This window comes from Chrysemys picta, chromosome 6 (assembly GCF_011386835.1).
Source record: "Chrysemys picta bellii isolate R12L10 chromosome 6, ASM1138683v2, whole genome shotgun sequence".
Classification (NCBI taxonomy): Eukaryota; Metazoa; Chordata; order Testudines; family Emydidae; genus Chrysemys; species Chrysemys picta.
Genome location: NC_088796.1, coordinates 120,144,113 through 120,164,590, shown reverse-complemented (window position 1 = coordinate 120,164,590; position 20,478 = coordinate 120,144,113).

Genomic DNA, 20,478 nt, shown 5'->3' with positions numbered 1-20,478 from the left:
CCCAGGAGCTCTTCCATCCAAGTACAGACCCAGCCCAATTCTGTTGAGTTAGTGAGATCTTAGAAGACAGCCCTAAGTGATGTGAAGAGTACGGTGTTGTAATTTTTCTTTCTTTTCCAAATCAGAAGTGGTCTATCTTGGAGTGCTCTTGGGTTCACAAAATTTGGGAGGAGGGGCAGATGGGGAACTGTTCTCCCAGAAAATGTCAAGACACACCCGGTCTTTTGTTAAAACTAGTCATAGGACTAGCCGTTGGAGGCAGATACCGACTGTAACGTGGTACTGCTAATCTAGGGTGACCAGACGTCCCGATTTTATCGGGACTGTCCCGATATCTGTTTGTTTGTCCCGCGTCCCGACTGATGTTCGGCCGGGACACTGGACAAACAAACACTTTTGCCCTCCGCTCCGGCGCTTGCACCCCCCCCGCCCCAACTCCGCCCCCTTCTTCCCCCATTGGATCCCTCCCCAAATCCCTGCCCTGACCCCGCCTCTTCCCCAAGCACTCTCTGGGCACGCTGCAGCCAGCTCGGTCTGCTCCCCTGGCCGCAGCTGGCTCTTCCTCAGCGGGTGGGGGAGCCGGTCCCCTGCCCGTCCCGCCGCAGGGATGAGGCGCACTGGGCTGGGTAGTGAGCGGCGGCGGCGGGAGGGGCCCGGCCTGGGCTGGGGCGAGCGAGACGCGTTTGCAGCTGCCGCGCCAGGGGTTCCCGAGGCGCGGCAGGAGCTCAGCCCCTCCGCGGCCACGCGTCTTCCCGGGACCTCGCCTGCCTCTCGAGCCGCCCCAGGGCCCCTCCGCCGGCAGCCGAGTCCAGCCCAGGCCCGCAAACGCCGCGTGGTAGCGCCACTCTCCGTGCCCAGCGCTGCCCGGCCCCCTCCAGCCCGGCCCTGCACACCGGCAGCCGGAGCAGCCCCCAGCCTGGGAAGGGGTGACCGGTGTCTGTGTGTGTGTTGGGGGGGGGGGGGGGGGCAAGCAGGGCGGGCATGGGCCCACGGCGGCTGAGCTGTGGCAGAGTGTCTCCGAGACAGGCGGAGGCAAGCTGGTGGGGGGGCGGGGCGTGGAGCTCCGGCGGCTTTTTTTTTTTTTTGCGCCCCCCCCCCTCCCTCCCCCCCCCCGGCGTCCCGATATTTCACCTGGGTGATCTGGTCACCCTATGCTAATCAGTGATTGTTCTAGACAATCCAACACCAAATGGTCGTTATTCTCTAGTCTGTGGTCTGTAAGCCAGATCCTTGGCTTGTGGAAATCAACATAGCTCCATTGACTTCAGTGGAGCTCTTGTGATTTACACCATCAGATAATTTGACTCCAGTACACCATTTATATTAGCACCATCCCAGCAAATCAGGAGTATATTTGCTTATTAAGATTGTCCAATAAATTGTGATGCCTATTGCTTTACAGAAAGAAATATCTTGAATGTTAAGTATCTCCAGACTGGGGCCCATTTCCCTTTTACTAATGTAGTCCTGATGCCTGCCAGTACGAGAGTCTGTCAGGTCAGCCAGTCCTCAGGTTAGTTAATTATGCCCTATCCCTTGAGGGGGAAATCTAAGGTTAATAAAAAGACTTGAAGTGTTTTCCTTCAATCAATCCTTATTCTGCATAGAAAGCTATCAGTGAGCATTTCATCCTAGCATTCAAAAAATCAGATCCCAGAAAAGAAATTCCCTTTTGTCCTACTCCTAATACATTTTCAGTTCTGTGGGCATATAACCTTTATTTTCTTCCTGACTCATTCTTCGGCCTAATAAAGCTGGTCACCCATGGCCACACTGAATGAATAATAGTGAGCCATGTTACTATTAATCATTTTAATGGACAGTGACTAGCAGTTCAAGCGTTTCAATGCTGCATGTCAACAGCCATGTCTATGGGAGTAGAAGCAGAGATAATGAGAGGATTTTTAGCTTGTTTAGGCATTTGCAGACAGGATCGCTAAGTGTAACTAATAACTACCAGGACTTACCCTAATTGCTTACAAAGTACAAGAGAAGTCTCATGGTACAGATACTGCCTAACAATGTATTGCACGTCCCAATCCTACAAGGTACTGAGTGCATTCAATTTCCTTTGAAGTCCATGTTGGTTGAGACCCTAAATTTGCAATAAAAAACAGTTATCCTACAGCAGAAAGAAGTGTGTGTGTGTGCGTGTGTGTGTGTGTGTACAAATCTTCAATAGGGTTGCCAGATGTCCCGTTGTCCCTGTTGCTCCTAGATGGAGGAACAGCTACGGGGGCTCCATGTGCTGCCCCCACCCTGCCCTGAGAACTGGCTTGGCAGCTTCCATTGGCTGGGAACCGCGGCCAATGGGAGCTGCGGGGGCAGTCCCTGCAGGCGGAGGCAGCGCGCAGAGCTGCCTGGCCGCGTCTCCGCCTAGGAGCCGAGGGACACATCACTGATTGAGGGGAGCTGCCTAAGGTGAGTCTGGATCCAGAACCCTGAAACCCCTCCCACGCCCTAACCCCCTGCCCTAAGCCCCCTCCTGCACCCAAACTCCCTCCCAGAGCCCACGCCCCACACCCTCTCCCATGCTCCAACCCCCAGCCCTGAGCCCCCTCCCGCACCCAAACTCCCTCCCTCCACTGGTAAGTATAACTCTTAGTTAACTGGAATTTTTGACTAACCAGCACCCCCCATTACCCCAACTTGCTGGATAACAAAGCTTTTATTATAATATGATCGGGGGGCGGGGGAGTTTTAGAGTCCAATCATAGGAATTGCCATATCAGATCTACTGTCAGTCTAATCTGGTTTCCTGGCTCTGAGAGGAGAGTTTGCAGTAATATGCTGACAGTGGAAATGTCTTCCCAACTTTGTGAATCTAGGACCAGATTTTCAAGTGTCCAGCACCCAGTATTGGGATCAATTCTCTTAAAACCTCCCCTTTAGGCATCTTAATAAAAACCAGATTTTCAAGGGTGCTTAGCACCCAGAAGCTACCTTGGTGACACCCGTGGCCAGAGGCTCAAATGAGCTCAGTATTGTTCATTGTTCATTCAGCTGAATTTATTTGAAAATCTGGACACTTCGTTTGGTGCCTAAATTGAAGCTGGGCTCATAAAAACAGCTGTATTGGGTCAGACCAATGGTCCATCTAGCCCAGTATCCTGTCTTCGGACACTGGCCAATGCCAGATGCTTCAGAGAAAATGAACAAAGCAGGGCAATCATCAACTGAGCCATTCCCAGTTGTCCAGTCCCAGTTTCTGGCAGTTGGAGATTTAGGGACATCTGGAGCATGGGGTTGAATCCCTGACCATCTTGGCTAATAGCCATTGATGGACCTATCCTCCATGAACTTATCTAATTCTTTTTTGAACCCAGTTATACTTTAGGCCTTCACATTGAGTTCCACAGATTGACTGTGCTTTGTGTGAAAAAGTATTCCATTATGTTTATTTTAAACCGGATGCCTATTCATTTCATTGGGTGACCCTAGTTCTTGTGTTATGTGAAGGGGTAAATTACACTTTTTCACTATTTACTTTCGCCATTCCATTTGTGACTTATAGACCACTATCATATTCCTCCTTAATTGTTTCTTTTCTAAGCTAAACAGTCCCAGTGTTTTTAATATCTCCTTGTATGGTAGCTGTTCCATACCCCTAAAGATTTTTGCTACCGTTCTCTGCACCTTTTCCAATTATAATATAACTTTTTTGAGATGGAGTGACCAGAACTGCACACAGTATTCAAGGTGTGGGTGTATGTGGATTTATATAGTGGTGGTATGATATTTTCTGTTTTATTATGGATCCCTTTCCTAATGGTTCCTAGCCTTCGGTCAGCTTTTTTTTTTTTACTGTGAGCTGCACATTGAGTGGATGTTTTCAAAGAACTATCCACAATGACTTCAACATCTCTTTCTTGAGTGATAACAGCTAATTTAGATCCCATCATTTTGTATGTATAGTTAGGATTATGTTTTCCATGTGCATTACTTTGCCTTTACTAACATTGAATTTAACCTGCCATTTTGTTGCCCAGTCACCCAGTTTTGTAAGATCCCTTTGTAACTCTTCGCTGTCGCCTTTGGGCCTAACTATCTTGAGTAATTTTGCATAGTCTACAAATTTTGCCACATCACTGTTCACCCCCTTTTCCTGATCATTTATGACTACGTTGACCCAGCATAGGTTCCAATACAGATCCTTAGGGGGCCTCTCTCTATTGCGAAAACTGATAGTTTATTCCTACCCTTTGTTTCCGATCTTTTTAACCAGTTACTGGTTCCTCAAAGGACCTTCTCTCTTATCCCATGACTGCTTACTTTGCTTAAGAGCCTTTGGTGTGGGATTTTGTCAAAGGCTTTCTAAAACTCCAAGTACACTATATCCAATGGATCACCCTTGTCCACATGCTCGGTGACATCCTCAAAATTGGTGAGGCATGATTTCCTTTTACAAAAAACACGTTGACTCTTCCCCAACATAGCATGCTCATAGGATCATAGAATATCAGGGTTGGATGGGACATCAGGAGGTCATCTAGTCCAACCCCCTGCTCAAAGCAGGACCATCCCCAACTAAATCATCCCAGCCAGGGCTTTGTCAAGCTGGGCCTTAAAAACCTCTAAGGAAGGAGATTCCACCATCTCAATAGGTAACCCATTCCAGTGCTTCGCCACCCTTCTAGTGAAAACATTTTTCCTAATATCCAACTTAAACCTCCCCCACTGCAACGTGAGACCATTACTCCTTGTTCTATCATCTGGTACCACCAAGAACAATTTAGAGCCATCCTCTTTCAACCCCCTTTCAGGTAGTTGAAAGCAGCTATCAAATCCCCCCTCATTCTTCTCCTCTGCAGACTAAACAATCCCTGTTCCCTCAGCCTCTCCTCATAAGTCATGTGCTCCAGCCCCCTAATCATTTTTGTTGCCCTCCGCTGGACTCTTTCCAATTTTTCTACATCCTTCGTGTAGTGTGGGGCCCAAAACTGGACACAGTACTCCAGATGAGGCCGCACCAATGTCGAATAGAGGGGAATGATTATGTCCCTTGATCTGCTGGCAACGCCTCTACTTATACAGCCCAAAATGCTGTTAGCCTTCTTGGCAACAAGGGCACATTGCTGACTCATATGCAGCTTCTCATCCACTGTAACCCCTAGGTCCTTTTCTGCAGAACTGCTGTCTAGCCACTCCGTCCCTAGTCTGTAGCAGTGCATGGGATTCTTCCGTCCTAAGTGCACAACTCTGCACTTGTCCTTGTTGAACCTCATCCGATTTCTTTTGGCCCAATCCTCTAATTTGTCTAGATCCCTCTGTATCCTATTCCTACCCTCCAGCGTATCTACCACTCCTCCCAGTTTAGTGTCATCTGCAAACTTGCTGAGGGTGCAGTCCATGCCATCCTCCAGATAATTAATGAAGGTATTGAACAAAACCGGCCCCACGACTGACTCTTGGGGCTCTCCGCTTGATACCGGCTGCCAACTAGACATGGAGCCATTGATCACTGCCCGATGATCTAGCCAGCTTTCTATCGACCTTATAATCCATTCATCCAGCCCATACTTCTTTAACTTGCTGGCAAGAATACTGTGGGAGACCGTATGAAAAGCTTTGCTAAAGTCAAGGAATAACACATCCACTGCTTTCCCCTCATCCACAGACCCAGGTATCTCCTCATAGAAGGCAATTAGGTTAGTCAGGCATGACTTGCTCTTGGTGAATCAATGCTGACTGTTCCTGATCACTTTCCTCTCCTCTAAGTGCTTCAGAATTGATTCCTTGAGGACCTGCTTCATGATTTTTCCAGGGACTGAGATGAGGCTGACTGGCCTGTAGTTCCCTGGATCCGCCTTCTTCCCTTTTTTAAAGATGGGCACTACATTAGCCATTTTCCAGCCATCCGGGACCTCCCCCGATCGCTATGAGTTTTCAAAGATAATGGCCAATGGCTCTGCAATCACATCCGCCAACCCCTTTAGTACCTTCGGATGCAGTGCATCCGGCCCCATGGACTTGTGCTCACTCAGCTTTTCTAAATAGTCCTGAACCACTTCTTTTTCCACAGAGGGCTGGTCACCTCCTCCCCATACTGTGCTGCCCAGTGCAGCAGTCTGGGAGCCGACCTTGTTCATGAAGACAGATGCAAAAAAAGCATTGACTACATTAGCTTTTTCCACATCCTCTGTCACTAGGTTGCCTCCCTCATTCAGTAAGGGGCCCACACTTTCCTTGACTTTCTTCTTGTTGCTAACATACCTGTAGAAACCCTTCTTGTTACTTTTAACATCTCTTGCTAGCTGCAACTCCAAGTGTGATTTGCCCTTCCTGATTTCACTCCTGCATGCCTGAGCAATATTTTTATACTCCTCCCTGGTCTTTTGTCCAATCTCCCTCTCCTCGTAAGCTTCTTTTCTGTGTTTAAGATCAGCAAGGATTTCACTGTTAAGCCAAGCTGGTTGCCTGCCATATTTACTATTCTTTCTACACATCAGGGTGGTTTGTTCCTCCAACCTCAATAAGGATTCTTTAAAATACAGCCAGCTCTCCTGGACTCCTTTCCCCGTCATGTTATTCTCCCAGGATTCGTTTTTTTTTTTTTTCCTTTTTCATTTAAATGTCAGTTTTTTATTTTAGATTTTACTAAGCTCATTGTATCAAGAATATCGGGTGGTGATAAATTGTAACAGATCCACATTCCTCCATCCTTATGCACCCAAAACTCCAATGGAAGTCAGAAGGTGTGGGGAGCCAGGAATTCAGATCAGTCTCCTAGAGCTTTGTCCATTGAAACTCCAGTTGATAGCATCTCTGACCAACTTAAGTCACCAGGACCTACTATTGAATGAAACAGATGAGTGACTAAGTAGATAGATATGAGAGAGACGAGGTGGCTGAGGTAATATCTTTTATTGGACCAACTTCTATTTGTAAAAGAAACGAGCTTTTGAGCTTCACAGAGCGCCTCTAAAGTGGATATTTTTATTTCAAAGAGGCTCTTCCCTCTTTGAGAAGTATATTTGTTATGGAGACAAATTGAAGGATACATGAAGATTATGTCAGGGTTTCCTTTTATAAATGTTATTTTTCAGGGGTCATACTCTCAACCAGAGAAATTTGCTCAGCTGGAACCTGACATTAAAAAAAAAATCTGACTCTGTGGGGGAGCTTTTTCTTTTTCAAATGGAAATAAAAAATAATGTTCACGCAGCCTGTCTGAGAGATGGAAGCATTAAAAAGGGAAGTTTATATTTATTGGTCCTCAAATAAGCTGAGTGATACACTCACAGAAATAGTGAATAAAAACACCATCCCATGTCTTACTCTTTGCAAGCTACCCACAAATAGATCATGGCTTTTTCATATTTAGTTGTTCAATATTGTGATGAATTGAGCAGTTGAATGTGAGCATTTAGTATCCTGGCTGGTTTTGGTTCATTTTGATTGGACCTAGATCCTGAGGAATGTTGAGTTCTATGACTGTGTGAAAGTGATTTTTAGAATCAGGTTTGCAGTGTAAATTCTCACATTTCAAAGTTCAAAATTCATTTTCTGTGAATATTCTTTATTTGCTTAAAGATCACTGTTCACGTGAACATTTGGCTAATGAAAGATCACTAGAATAGTGTTGGAAAACAAAACACAAAATGAGTGAGGGTGAGGATGACAAACACAGCTGAAGGGAATTAATTGTTTTATATCCAAGCAAATACTCAGGGACAGTTTTGAGAGGTATTCACTTAGTACTATAATTGGATCAAAAATGTAGCATGGAATTTAAAATATATATATATGAAATATGAATAATTAGCACAACTAGTTAATAAAATTATTTAAAACTGCTGTTGATGTCTTTTGAAAGAAAACCCGAAAGCTAGAAATCTATTATCTGCTATTTTTTAGTGGCTACTGCTCATGAACATTACTACTTTTCTGCTAGATTTTTAGTGTGCAATTCAATATGCATAATAAAGTACACCTCTACCCCGATATAACGTGACCCGATATAACACGAATTTGGATATAATGCGGTAAAGCAGTGCTCCAGGGGGGCGGGGCTGCGCACTCTGGCGGATCAAAGCAAGTTCAATATAACGCGGTTTCACCTATAATGCGGTAAGATTTTTTGGCTCCTGAGGACAGTGTTATATCAGGGTAGAGGTGTATGCATCTGAAAAATTATATACAGAGCCGATTAAAAGATAGCAGTTAAAATTAGTGATGAGTACATCAAAAGCTTCATAGGATTGATTCACTGTTCTTTATATAAATTCCCAGAATTTGGATTCTTAGCCAAAAGCATAAGCTCTCAAAGCATATTCATTTAACTACTGTATGTAACTTGGATAGACAACTAAAGAGAGAGACGCATCAGAACCTCTTGAACCAAACCGATTCTCTGTCTAGTGCCACTAAAGTCAATGTAGCTATATCTGAGAACAATTCTAAGCTTTTCAATCTACTAAACAAAGCTGGAACTCTCGCCGGAGTGGGCTTTCACAGATAACTTAAAATAAATTTCAGGGCTTCCTTCTGGCTAGGCCAGAAATACCCCGTTTTTGGCTGGTATCAGAAGTGGAAGGGCTAAACAGGGCCCCAGCTGAAGTTCGTGGGAGCCTTGCCATGAACTTCAAGGCAAGCAGAATCAACCCAGTCTCGTGAAGGTAAAATACAAAAATGATATACAGATTCTATTGTGCCTCCTCTAAACGAGGAAGGTGAAATCCTGGTCCCACTGAAGTTGATGGAAGTTTGGACACTGACTTGGGCCCAGGATTTCTCCCTGTGTCTCAATATGTAACTTCCTATATAGTGAAGAGAATGGCACTTAGCGTGTTTGACACTTTTACCCTACAGAATTTCTCAGTTGTCACCCATACAAATTATTATTAAAAGGAAACTGGGTTTAGATGGGCAAGATGTGACCTGGTTCTTGGCTTCTTTCCTTCTAAGAAATCTCTGTGGACCAGAATCTGGCTGTTCCTGCATATGTGTGAAAGTGGGGGGTGGAGGAGAGAGGGTATAGCGAGAATCCATCTTCACACCCAACCCCCAGCCCACCTGGGCAGATGCACAGCCAGGATCCCGGTGCTCACCCTCCTGAACATAATGCAGAGGGGTGTTTATAAACACCCACAAGGAGGTGGGGATGGGCGAGTCCTCCCTTTTCATACCAGTTGGTGGTTTAGTACAAGGGAAGTATGAGTTGCCTGCTTTTCAGGGGTATAGAAATAGTTACTCCCATGTGCACTCCCAGAATGCCTGTGGATATATTGTCTGTCTCTGCTCTTTGCTGGCATGAATGGTTTTGGCTGCTGCCGCCAGTTCAATGCTTATTAAGGTCAGTCTGAGTCTTTCCATTGACTTCAATGGGCTTTAGATCAGCTCACTGTCGAATTGCCCCTCCTCACCTCACCAGTGATGGCTGCTAAAGCTACAATCTAACTCTGATTCACACCAAGAAAAGGCAGCTTTTCAGAGAGGTTTCTTTTCATTTCTTTGGATATTGGAAAGAAAGAATCAGACCACCCTAGAACATGAATAATAGGGAGTTCAGAGGAAAAATGGGCCTTTCTGGACAAACTCTTTGTAATTTGCAGTCTACTGTAGCTTAACAGTAGGAGGAAGGGGAATTAGTATCAACATTTCCATATGTGCTACCACCTTTGTTATCCATTTTTTCATGTGACTTTGCCATGCAATTGATTTTTTTTTTTTAAACTTTCTCCTCTACAAACAGATAAATCAATTTCTTTTTCCCTTGGAAACAATTTATTTCCAGACACTCCCAATCTCCCGGGAAGAGTCGATGTGGAACCAGATTATTTTTCTCATTGATTTCTTCCCCTCCTGCCCGCTCCAAATATCTTATTAACTTTATGTCCTGCCTGACCAACAAATATTACACATTGAGGTGGGGGGAGAGAAATGAAATAACTTGTCTGATGGTTGAGAGCTTACAATGCCCGTACTTAGGTCAGTGCATCTGGCTGAGCGGGGAGTGGTGTTCTGTAGTAGCTGTAACAGATATAGGAGGCCAGGGACTGCACTAAGGAGTGAAAATAGTGTGTTCATATTCCAGACACAGAAAAATGTTGGGGGGGGGGTTTCTGATTAATTTAACCTTGAATTGTTTTCTCTCTTCTACCCTACACTCTGCTGCTCCATAATAATGTTGTCGGTGGTGACAACAACCCCACTACATGACTTAAATTGTTCTCAGCTTTTCTTGCCAAGCCCTCTCCCCGTTTTCCCCTAAGGGGAGCGTCTTTTCAAAATTACTTCATCGAAATGAAGACTCTCTTCTGACGCTGTGATCATTTCATTCTCAGCTGGTGGTGCTAAAATTGGGCTCTCCGGAAAAGCAGTCATTGCATGACCACTGCCCTTTGCATACGAAGCCCATTCCAGTGCCACCACCCTCTTCTATTAACAGCTGATGACTGTGGCCTCCGTTTTGGGGGATCCCAAAGTCCAAGCGCAGCCCCTCTTGGTTCTCCCCACACTTCAACCTGACCCTGATACTTGCCTGTCAGTCAAAGCCATTAGCTCCTCTCCCGCCGCTCGTGACATCTGAACTTTTGCTTGGTACATTTCTATGTAAAGAAGAGAATAACCTTCTATGCTTAATCCCCTGGTGTAATCAGAGTTCCATTTGACTTCCTATTGGATCTGAGCCTCTGGTGCTCTCCGGAGTTGTGCTTCTGAGGGGAGATGTTTTTCTCTTGGGGAAAAAAAACCTTACCATTTCAACTACTTCAGCTTCATAAATAAAGCATGAAATACTGAGGCATAAAAATTAAAGTGCAAGAGGCTTTCTGCAATACTCAGCTATTGTTCCGGCTCAGTGCCCTATAATGCCTGCTCTAAGGTATATCTATCATCTTTGTTTAACCAGATTCAAAGATGTTCATTTACTAGGGCGGGGGTGGAGGGGAGGGAGGGGAAGAATTCTTGCTTTCATCTAATGCCTGGACAACATACCATTTTTCTAGCAGGAGGTGGGAGGGTGATTTTTTTTAAACCAATAATGTTTATACCAATAGAATCCTAATGTGGACCACAATTATAGCACCATAAATGTGCTTAGACCAGTAACACTTATTCCCCTGTACTGGAAACGTTGTAGATGTTTAGAAAAGGATCTAGTGTGGTCCCATAGCTAGTGCTCTGGACTGGGACTTCAGGAACAGGGCTTCTAGTCCTGCCATGGTGACCGTGGGCAAATGGCTTCATCTCCCTGTGCCTGAGGGTTTCCCCATCTGAAAACTGGGGATAATGATACTAACTTCCTTTGTGAATTGTCTTTCACTCTGCTGGTAAAAGAATTCTGTAAGAGCTAGGTATTATTATAAGCACACTTATGCTAATAGAATGGTGGCTGCACCAGCAGGATTGTAATTTGTGTGTAAATAAGGCCTAATTTTCCAAAGTGGATTATTTTAATTTAATATTTTAATTATTGTTTTCCAGACACAAACATGCTTTTAGGAAAAACACAGTGAATCCCTCAACTTCTTTCCACCCACCACACCTCGACTGACACACACACACACACGCGCGTGCGCACGCATGTGATGGGCATGATAAATGACAACAGTGTTGAATTTGAAGGAAAATTCTTAATTCGGTTTGGGTGTGTTTTAGACCCCCTTTGTGTTCACTTTGGGCTCGATTCTGCAAGGCTCAGCGCACCTGCCATTCCTAGGGTGCTCGGCACTTTGCAGGATTGTGTTCTGGATATGAATATCTTCCAGCATGAGTTTGCTGGCAAAGTCATTCAAGGAACTGGCTAATTTATTGAATGCTAATTTTACAGTGAATTCATTCAAAAGTTTCTAGCCCTCAGAGTTGCAGAGAAAAGAAAACGACTCGAGTGCATCCTAAGGGTTTAGAAACCAGAAAGCAAATCAAAGGAACTCACCATTTTATTTTTAAATCTCACGACTTTTGAGGGCTTCCCCTGTGATTTTTGGGTGCTTAGGGTTAGCAATAGTGGTAGAGGGCTGCAGCTGCTACGTCTACAGCCTGGAGATTTAAATGCCCAGACTCAGACTTCGGGTGCGAACACCAGCTTTCTGAGGGCTTTTGAGCCATCAGCCTGAGCTGCTGGTGGTGCCGTGGCTGTCCACAGGTGCAGCAGGTGCTGCGTCTTTGATATTATAAATAGGTTAGAAGAGCAGCTGAGAGATGAGTCCTGTTTAGACAGTCCTAAGGGTAACCATTTCTACTATCATCCAGATTCCCCCAAGGAAAAGCAGCTATATTCTTTTCTTGTCTTAAAAAGAATGAATTTGAGGGTCAAGTTTATTTTGTTTCTTGGGCAGAATAGGTTCACTCAGAAGGACCAATCTCAGGTTTTTCAGCTTATCCTTACAAGTGTGTGTGTGTGTGGAGGGGAGAACAGGAGTGAGTGTCTGGTGGCCTGCTTCCAGACAGAGGGGGGAAATCTTATTGTCCCTGCATAGACGCACTCAGACAGGAAAAATGAGCATTTGCCACTAGGAGAAGAGGCCTTCTGCTGTGGCTCATTGAGAGGCAGTTGTAAAGAAGGTCAGCTGTTCTGCGATGTCAGCCTGAGGAGGAAGAACTGAATTTTCACTCTCAAAGAGGGAGTGTGACTCTGTGTACCTTGAAGCCACAGTACTGAACCTAGTGACTGACCTGGTTCTTCTGTAGACAGAAGAATCTTGACCATTTATTTTTCCCTTTTCCAAAGTGAGAGCTCTTCTATCTGTGCCTTCCAACAAGGGAACCAGTTTACCTTTTTGTTTAATTCAGTTTTGCCCTGAAGTGGGAAGTGCTGTGTTTATCTGACCCCTCCAGAAAAGGACCTGGGTGGTTTATTTTCACCAGCCAAGAAAAAGAAACCATACTGGCTATTTGCTGTCATGAAGCAAGGAACCTGTTTATTTGCTGCCCAGACGCAATAAAAGTAGCTTTTTACTGGCTCCAAGAGAATCATTTGTAGCAAATAATTTGCTCAACTAATTTTGCTTCTTTTTTTCATTTGTTTGTGAATTGTCCAAGAGTGACTCCCGTAATTTTTTGTAGCACTTACTCCTCGTTTGAAATGATAACCTCTGGTCTGTGGATTGTCTGCTAGTCTGAAGCTGTGTGGTATGTCTTAGGCATGCCTGGAAACATAGATCACATGGTGTGCGTCTATCCCATGACTTCATGTGCCATGTAATTAGTAGAATCAGGTCTCTGTTGTAAATTCTCATATTTCATTGTTCACTTGCTGTGAATATTCACTTTAAATTTGTTGGTTCCGTGAACACTCTAGCCTATATACTTATTCCTTAGACTGTCCACATGCAGAATACAAACACGGCTGAGATCAATTCAGATTGTGTTTAATTAAACAGACTTCATGATTAATGAGAACATCCATATGTGCACAAAATAGAGTAATAAAAAAACCACAACAAAACTGAACTGCCTCCAGAACCCAGGCTTTGGAAGAGAACTAAACTTTCATGCTTGAGGCATAAACAAACTATTACCAGAGGGGGTTGGGAAGAAACTTCCCTCTAGGAAATTATTCTATAATCGCCCACTTAAGAGTGTGTGCCAGCTGCCTCGATGGCATCTGGTACTCGCCACTGTGTCCCAGATCCACAAAGGGTCTTAGACGTTGTGAAACTCAGCATCATGACACCTAACTTCCTACAAAATCACAGAAACATCTCTGCAATCCACAAACCCTGAGTTAGACGCATAGGCTCCTTATACAATGACTGGGGAGAGATAGGTGCCCTAGAACAGTGTTTCTCAAACTGGGGTTGCTGCTTGTGCAAGGAAAGCCCCTGGCGGGCTGGGCCGGTTTCTTTACCTGCCCCGTCCACAGGTCTGGCCGATCGCGGCTCCCACCGGCCACGGTTCGCTGCTCCAGGCCAATGGGAGCTGCTGGAAGCAGCATGGGCCGAGGGACTTACTGGCAGCCGCTTCCAGTGGGAGCCGCAATTGGCTGGACCTGCGGATGGGGCAGGTAAACAAACCAGCCCGGCCCGCCAGGGGCTTTCCCTACACAAGTGGCGGCCCCAGTTTGAGAAACACTGCCCTAGAATATGATCCACAAACGCCAGCACATTAGGCAGAGAGCCCTCTAAGCTAGCCAATGGGTGATGCTGAGGAGAGGGGTGTGAGTGAGGCACCTATCTCTGCTATCAATCCATGAAGTGGGGAAGATAGGATCTCCTCTGCCTACCTCTGCACAAAGCAACTGAGGAATGGGGGGGATCGAGCAGAAGGAGGACAGATTCCCTAATAACTTTAGCCTAGTGGTTAGGGTACTCATCTGGGATATGGGAGACCCCTGTTCAAGACTCCCTCTATCTGATGAGGAAAAGGGATTTGAACAGGGATCTGCCACCTGTCTGGCAAGCGTTCAAACCACTGGGCCATGGGATAGTCTCCTTCAATCTCTCCTGTTGAAACTGTTGTATTTTAAATTAAATAATTAAATATTAGTTGGGGCAGAGCAAGAAAGAGAATCACTCCATAACCTAGTGGTTAGAGAGATGGCAGATCCCTGTTAAAAATCCTTCTCCTCATCAGGCAGAGGGAGGACTTGATGACCCAAATCCTGATGAGAGCTCTAACCAGTGGGTTATAACAGAGATCCTTCTGTTCTGTGTGGATCGAGGCACCGCTGAGCATGGTGGCCGGGTCAGGCCCCACATACACATTAAGCAGAGGAGCACCTCACTTCTGCGGTTCATGGATCACTCTGATGCTTATGCAGGAGACAGGCATCTGGGCACCTAAAGGGAGGCTGCAGTGCACATGCCCAGAAGCAGAAACATGGGTCCCAAGAGAACTTTTACTGCAAACACTTAGGGCGCCAAGTGAGTTTCAACAGCAACAGGGTTAGGCAGCAGCTGAGTGGGGGATTGCCGGCCCAGAGGGCCCGAGGGGTGAACAGGGGGTTCGTTGCCCGGTGTGCGTCGCACCAATAGACACACCAGGGTGGAGAAGCAAACCAAGTTTATTCAAGATCTCGAAAAGGCACTCAGGAGACCAGCAGGTCTCAAATCAGAAGAGCAACAAATACAAGCAAGTTTCCCATTTTATATTCCAAGCCTCTTGTGTAAGGTTTTGTTCTGTTTCCCCTCCACCCCTCCCTTCCCAACAGCAGTTACAGTAGGCACTACATTGTGGCGTGTTAGAAAAGTTCCCGTCCACATGTTTATCTTTGGCCTTGTAGGCCTCGACGTAGTAGACTTCCCCCTCCCTCGCCTCCTTCCTTATCACTACTGCTTTTGCTAGTGTGAGCGAAACTGCAGCTGTCTGCTAAAAAAGCTGACTGTTACATATTCTGCTTCTAGGCTGCATTTAGGCTGGTTAAAGTTCACAAGATGGAGTTACTTGGGCTCACTTAGACCCAGAGCAGGGGGGTTTCATCGTCACTTATGGCCTTCCACCCCCCCCCCCCCCCCCCGAGTTACCTGGTAGCTATGCCTAGTGACACCAACATGTGGATTGCAGATCCCCTCAAAATGGGACTTGGGCATGTCAATTTGGGGTTAGGTACCTAAGTTCCTTGGTGTATTTGGGCCTGTCAGGCAAAACTTCCTGCCATGGTCATTCCTATTGTCCTATATTTGAGCTATTCCTATAGCTTTATTGACATTTTTTTTTAACCTAGATCCAGGGAACAATTTGTCTCTCTTTTGGGAGGGGAAATGTGGAAACTTAATATTTGTTAAACCAGCCTTGCAAATTCCACTTCCCAAAGGTAAGGTGTAGAATTTTGCAATGGGTCTGCAGATTGCAAGTTCTTTGGGGTAGGGACTATTTTTTTCTTTTTTATGCGTACTGTGTAGCACAATCTGTGATGTCATAATACAAATAAATGTTAACCTATCATATATTTTTCATAGGAAAGGATGATTGGGCTGGTTTTGTGCCTGGCCTGGTAAATTTTCATGACAATTATGCACAGTTGCAATAAATCTTTCCTTAAGGGTCTCATTATAAGACTTAATTGCCCACTGCTGATTGCTGCCCTCTATATGTGGAGCTGACTGAGGCCTTGACTCACCTGGTGAAGTTCTGTGAGTTGCCTTTATCGGTGATTCTCCCTTATCCAGATCTCTGATGCTTTGGGATCATAGAATCATAGGACTGGAAGGGACCTGAAGAGGTCATCTAGTCCAGTCCCCTGCACTCATGGCAGGACTAAGTATTATCTAGGCCTTCTTCAGTGTATTTGTCTGCAGGTGTACAATGTAGGTGACTCTGTAAGTTCCATATTTCCAATTGAACTTGTCGCTGTGTTAAATTGCCACGGCTGCGATCCTGCATGTGGTTATGTTGAGGTAAAATCTTGTTCTGGTATGTTTCTTCTCTAGTCTCCATCTTGTTTTACTAAACAACAAGTAGGACTCCATGTTGGACGCCCTCCTTCTCGAAGAGCTTCCCGCCCCTCCTCTCTGCCTTTTTCAAATCAAAGTGGGAAAAGACAAGGAGCGGTTAGAATCACATGACTGCATAGTCTGCCTAGCAACCACAGGCTATTTAGGTGGGAGCCTCACTGCTGCTTGGGGCTGTCCATCCTAGTGGCAGTTAGTGTCTCCCACATTATCAGCTTGTGGAAGGAGTCCTAGCTAGGCCAGCATTGTAATATGTGGTATCAAGTTCCATCGGTGTCATACACTGCATGCACCTGTTCTCATTTTCACCTGCGAGTCTGCACACTGCCACTCCGGATGACACACAGGAGACGGACGACAGAAGAAAGAAGAGGAAAGTCACTTACCTGGTGATTATCGCATTCTGTTCCAGCATTCCAGTGTGTTTTCGTGTTCCTGTGGTCCAACATCTTCAGTCCTCCTTGGTTCCAGAATCAGCCTTGTCGTGGTCAGAGTTTGTTCCGTGGGACAGTCGGGGTCCATCCCTTGGACAGTCAGGGTTTGTGCCTAGGACAAGGAGACAGATGGTACTCTAGTTTCCTTTTATTGTCTTTTGGTTATCCCAGTGTATCAAGTTTGTGGGCTCCGGACTTTAAGTCCATTTCCATCTACTGTTAACAACTGAGCCATCTGTTATTACTTGTGCTTATGTTATTTAGCTTTTTAACAAGGGTTCTGCCTTTAAGACCATGTTGGTCTAATAAATCTTGTTGTACACCTCTACCCCGATATAACGCTGTCCTCGGAAGCCAAAAAATCTTACCGCGTTATAGGTGAAACCACGTTATATTGAACTTGCTTTGATCAGCTGGAGTGCGCAGCCCCGCCCCCCTAGAGCGCTGCTTTACCGTGTTATATCTGAATTCGTGTTATATCGGGTCGCGTTATATCGGGGTAGAGGTGTATTTGCACCTTACCCTGTGGTTTCATTTTTTACTACCCCGGTGATAGATACGGGAGGGGGAGGGCCTGCAGAATTAGCCCATCTTCTGAGCGGTCTCAGAAGGTAAACACCTCATAATCTATTTCAGGCTAACAGTTACACACTAATTATTCACAAGTGTATGCAATGTACCTGTATATTTAAAAGTTATTTAGAAAAGCTCTTGCTGTCCATGGTGGATACAGTAATGAGAACTAATATATACAGTTGACAAAATGAATGTTGTGAATTTCTTGGCTTTCTTTGACAATTGATGTTCAGGCTCTGTTGATGAGGACATATCACTTGTGGCTTGGAAGCCAACTTTGTGACAGCTACTCCCACGCTTTGTGGGCTGAGCAGTCAGAGGCAGAAGTGACTGAAGATATTTTAAGAATAGTATAAAATTCACTCCTTTCTCTCTCCACTTTTTTTTTAAGTTAAACTAATACTCATGAGCGTATTAGAGATTTTATAGTCTTGGAAATGTAGGGAGTCTTTTCATGTGCAACAGAGAAATGGCAATTCAGACTTCCTCACAGTTCCACTCGTGTGATGCAACCCTGATTTGAGATACTGCCGTGATGGGCGCTGTACATAACCCAAAGAAATATAGGTCTCGAAGGTTAATTAAAGATAAGCTTTTGAAAGCTGCCGAGGAGATTTGAAGGCCCAATTATCATAAATATTAGTTGAAGTTAGGTGCCCAAATTCCTTAGGCTAAGATTTTCACAGCTGCTTAAGTCTTCATATCCATTCAGTCCCTGGCCTTTCTGAGATTCTGAAAGGTACCAGTTAGTACTAGTAGTACTAATAGTACAGTTAGTACTAATAGGTATGGTGCTTTTTTTCTGTTGTGAACCTACTGGAAATTGGAGTGAAGCCACTAACTCACTTCAAATAGACCATCAAAGAGTTATCAGATGGAAATAACTTTCAGTCACTACAACTATGAGGCTGCATCAGAACCAGTAACATAGACACTGCAAAGGAAAATAAATAGTAAGAGATTTTTTAGTTACATAAAGAGGTGGGCCCACTATGCAGTGAGGATGGGGTAGAGACTAAATGTGATAAATGAAGGGGGAAGGGGGTAACTCCCTTTTATGGACACCCAGCCAGCCAGTTAGCTATAAAATCCCTGTTAGTAGCTGTTCTCTACTTGCTTTACCTGTAAAGGGTTAAAAAAGCTCGTAGGTAAAAAGAAGGGAGTGGGCACCTGACCAGAAGAGCCAATGGGAGGGCTAGAACTTTTTTAAATTGGGAAAAAAACTTTCCCTTTCTCTGTCTGTTGTTCTCTGGAGAGAGTGGACAGAGCAGAGACAGGGCTGGAGCTATGCTGTTAAAAAGCTGTGAACCAGGTATGATAATCACCAGATCATACCTAGAAACTACTCAATTTGGAACCCCAGACATGTAAGTAGATCAGGAACTGTCTAGGAAGATGCGATTAGGTTTCTCTCTTTTATTTCTGTAAGGCTTGTGGACTCCTCTGTGCTAACCCCCAAATGCTTTTGTTTTGCTTGTAACCATTAAGCTGACCTCAAGAAAACCATTCTTGAGGCTTAATTATTATATTTGCTCTTTTTATATCTAGCAATAGCCCAAGTTCCAGATGTATTTTCTTTCTTTTTTGTTTTTAATAAAATTTATCTTTTTTAAGAACAGGATTGGGGTTTTTGTGTCCTAAGAGGTTTGTGCCCATGTTGTTTAATCAGCTGGTAGCAACAGCTGATTTCCTTTGTTTTCTTTCTCGGCTCTTCCCTGGAGAGGGGGGGGGGTGAAAGGGGCTTGAGGGTACCCCACAGGAAGGAATTCCCAAGTGCGCCTTCCTGGGTTCTCAAAGGGGTTTTTGCACTTGGGTGGTGGCAGCATCTACCCATCCAAGGTCAGAGAGAAGCTGTAACCTTGGGAGTTTAATACCAGCCTGGAGCGGCTAGTATTAATTTTTAGAATCCTTGTGGGCCCCCACCTTCTGCACTCAAAGTGCCAGGGTGGGGAATCAGCCTTGACACTAAATAATTTAGGTATGGCCCAAACATTCAGGGAAATATTTTCTTAGTGTTCAATGAATATCAGCCTGAAGTCAGGATGGATGATGGAAAATACCACATCCAAGCTGGAAGCAAAACTGAAAGACTTTAATGTGCTCAAATCAGGGGACCAGATAATTTTCATCCCAGAATACCAAAAGAACTGTCATATGTAATTGCAAACCTCAGTAGCAATTATTCTGAATAATTGAATAACCAATTCGTGTGGTACTGAAGAAATGCTAATATTGTACCTATATTTAAAAAAGGGGAAATAGGTGTTCTGGGCAAATGCTAACCCATTCGTTTGATCTCAATAGTATGCAAGATTCTATCACGAATTTTGAAGGAAAGAATAATTATATACATGGACATAAATGGAAGGAAACACCAAGATCCATCTTGGTACTGACCATATTGAATATTTTTATTAATGACCTTGGCACAAAAGGTAGGACTATGCTAATGATATTTGCTGATAAAATAAAATTGGGAGGCATTGTTAAAACAGAGGAGGATCAGAATATTATACAGAAAGAATAGGATGACCTAGCAGATTGGAGTAATAGAAATGGGATGAAATTTAATAGTATGAAGTGCAAAGTGCAAAGTATGACAGGTGAAGAGAAGAGCTAATAGAATGATGAGGGAATGGAGATCCTCTCTTGAGAGGAGACTGGAAGAGCTTGGCTTGTTTAGTCTAGCAAAAAGAAGGCTCAGAGGGGAAATGATTGCTTTCTGTACATACATCAGGGGGTGGGGGTAAACACAAGGGAGGATGAAGCTCTATTTAAGGTAAAGTACAGTATTGGTACAAGAACAAATGAGTATAAACTGGCCATGAATAAATTGAAGCTGGAAATTAGAGGAAGGTTTTTAACCACCAGAGGGTAAAGGTTTGGAACAGCCTCCCAATAGGAGTTGTGAGAGCAAACAATTTAACTAATTTTAAGATAGAGCTTGATAAATTTGTGAGTGGGATTGGATGATGGGATTGCTTACAATAGAAGGGGGCTGGGCTTGGTGGCCTAACAGGTCCCTTCTGGTCCTATATCTTATGTTCCTAAATCTCATGCTCCAGGGCTTCAGATGGTCACCAGTAAGGTCAGGAAGGGAATTTCCCCTGCAATGTATTTAGTTTATTTTATCC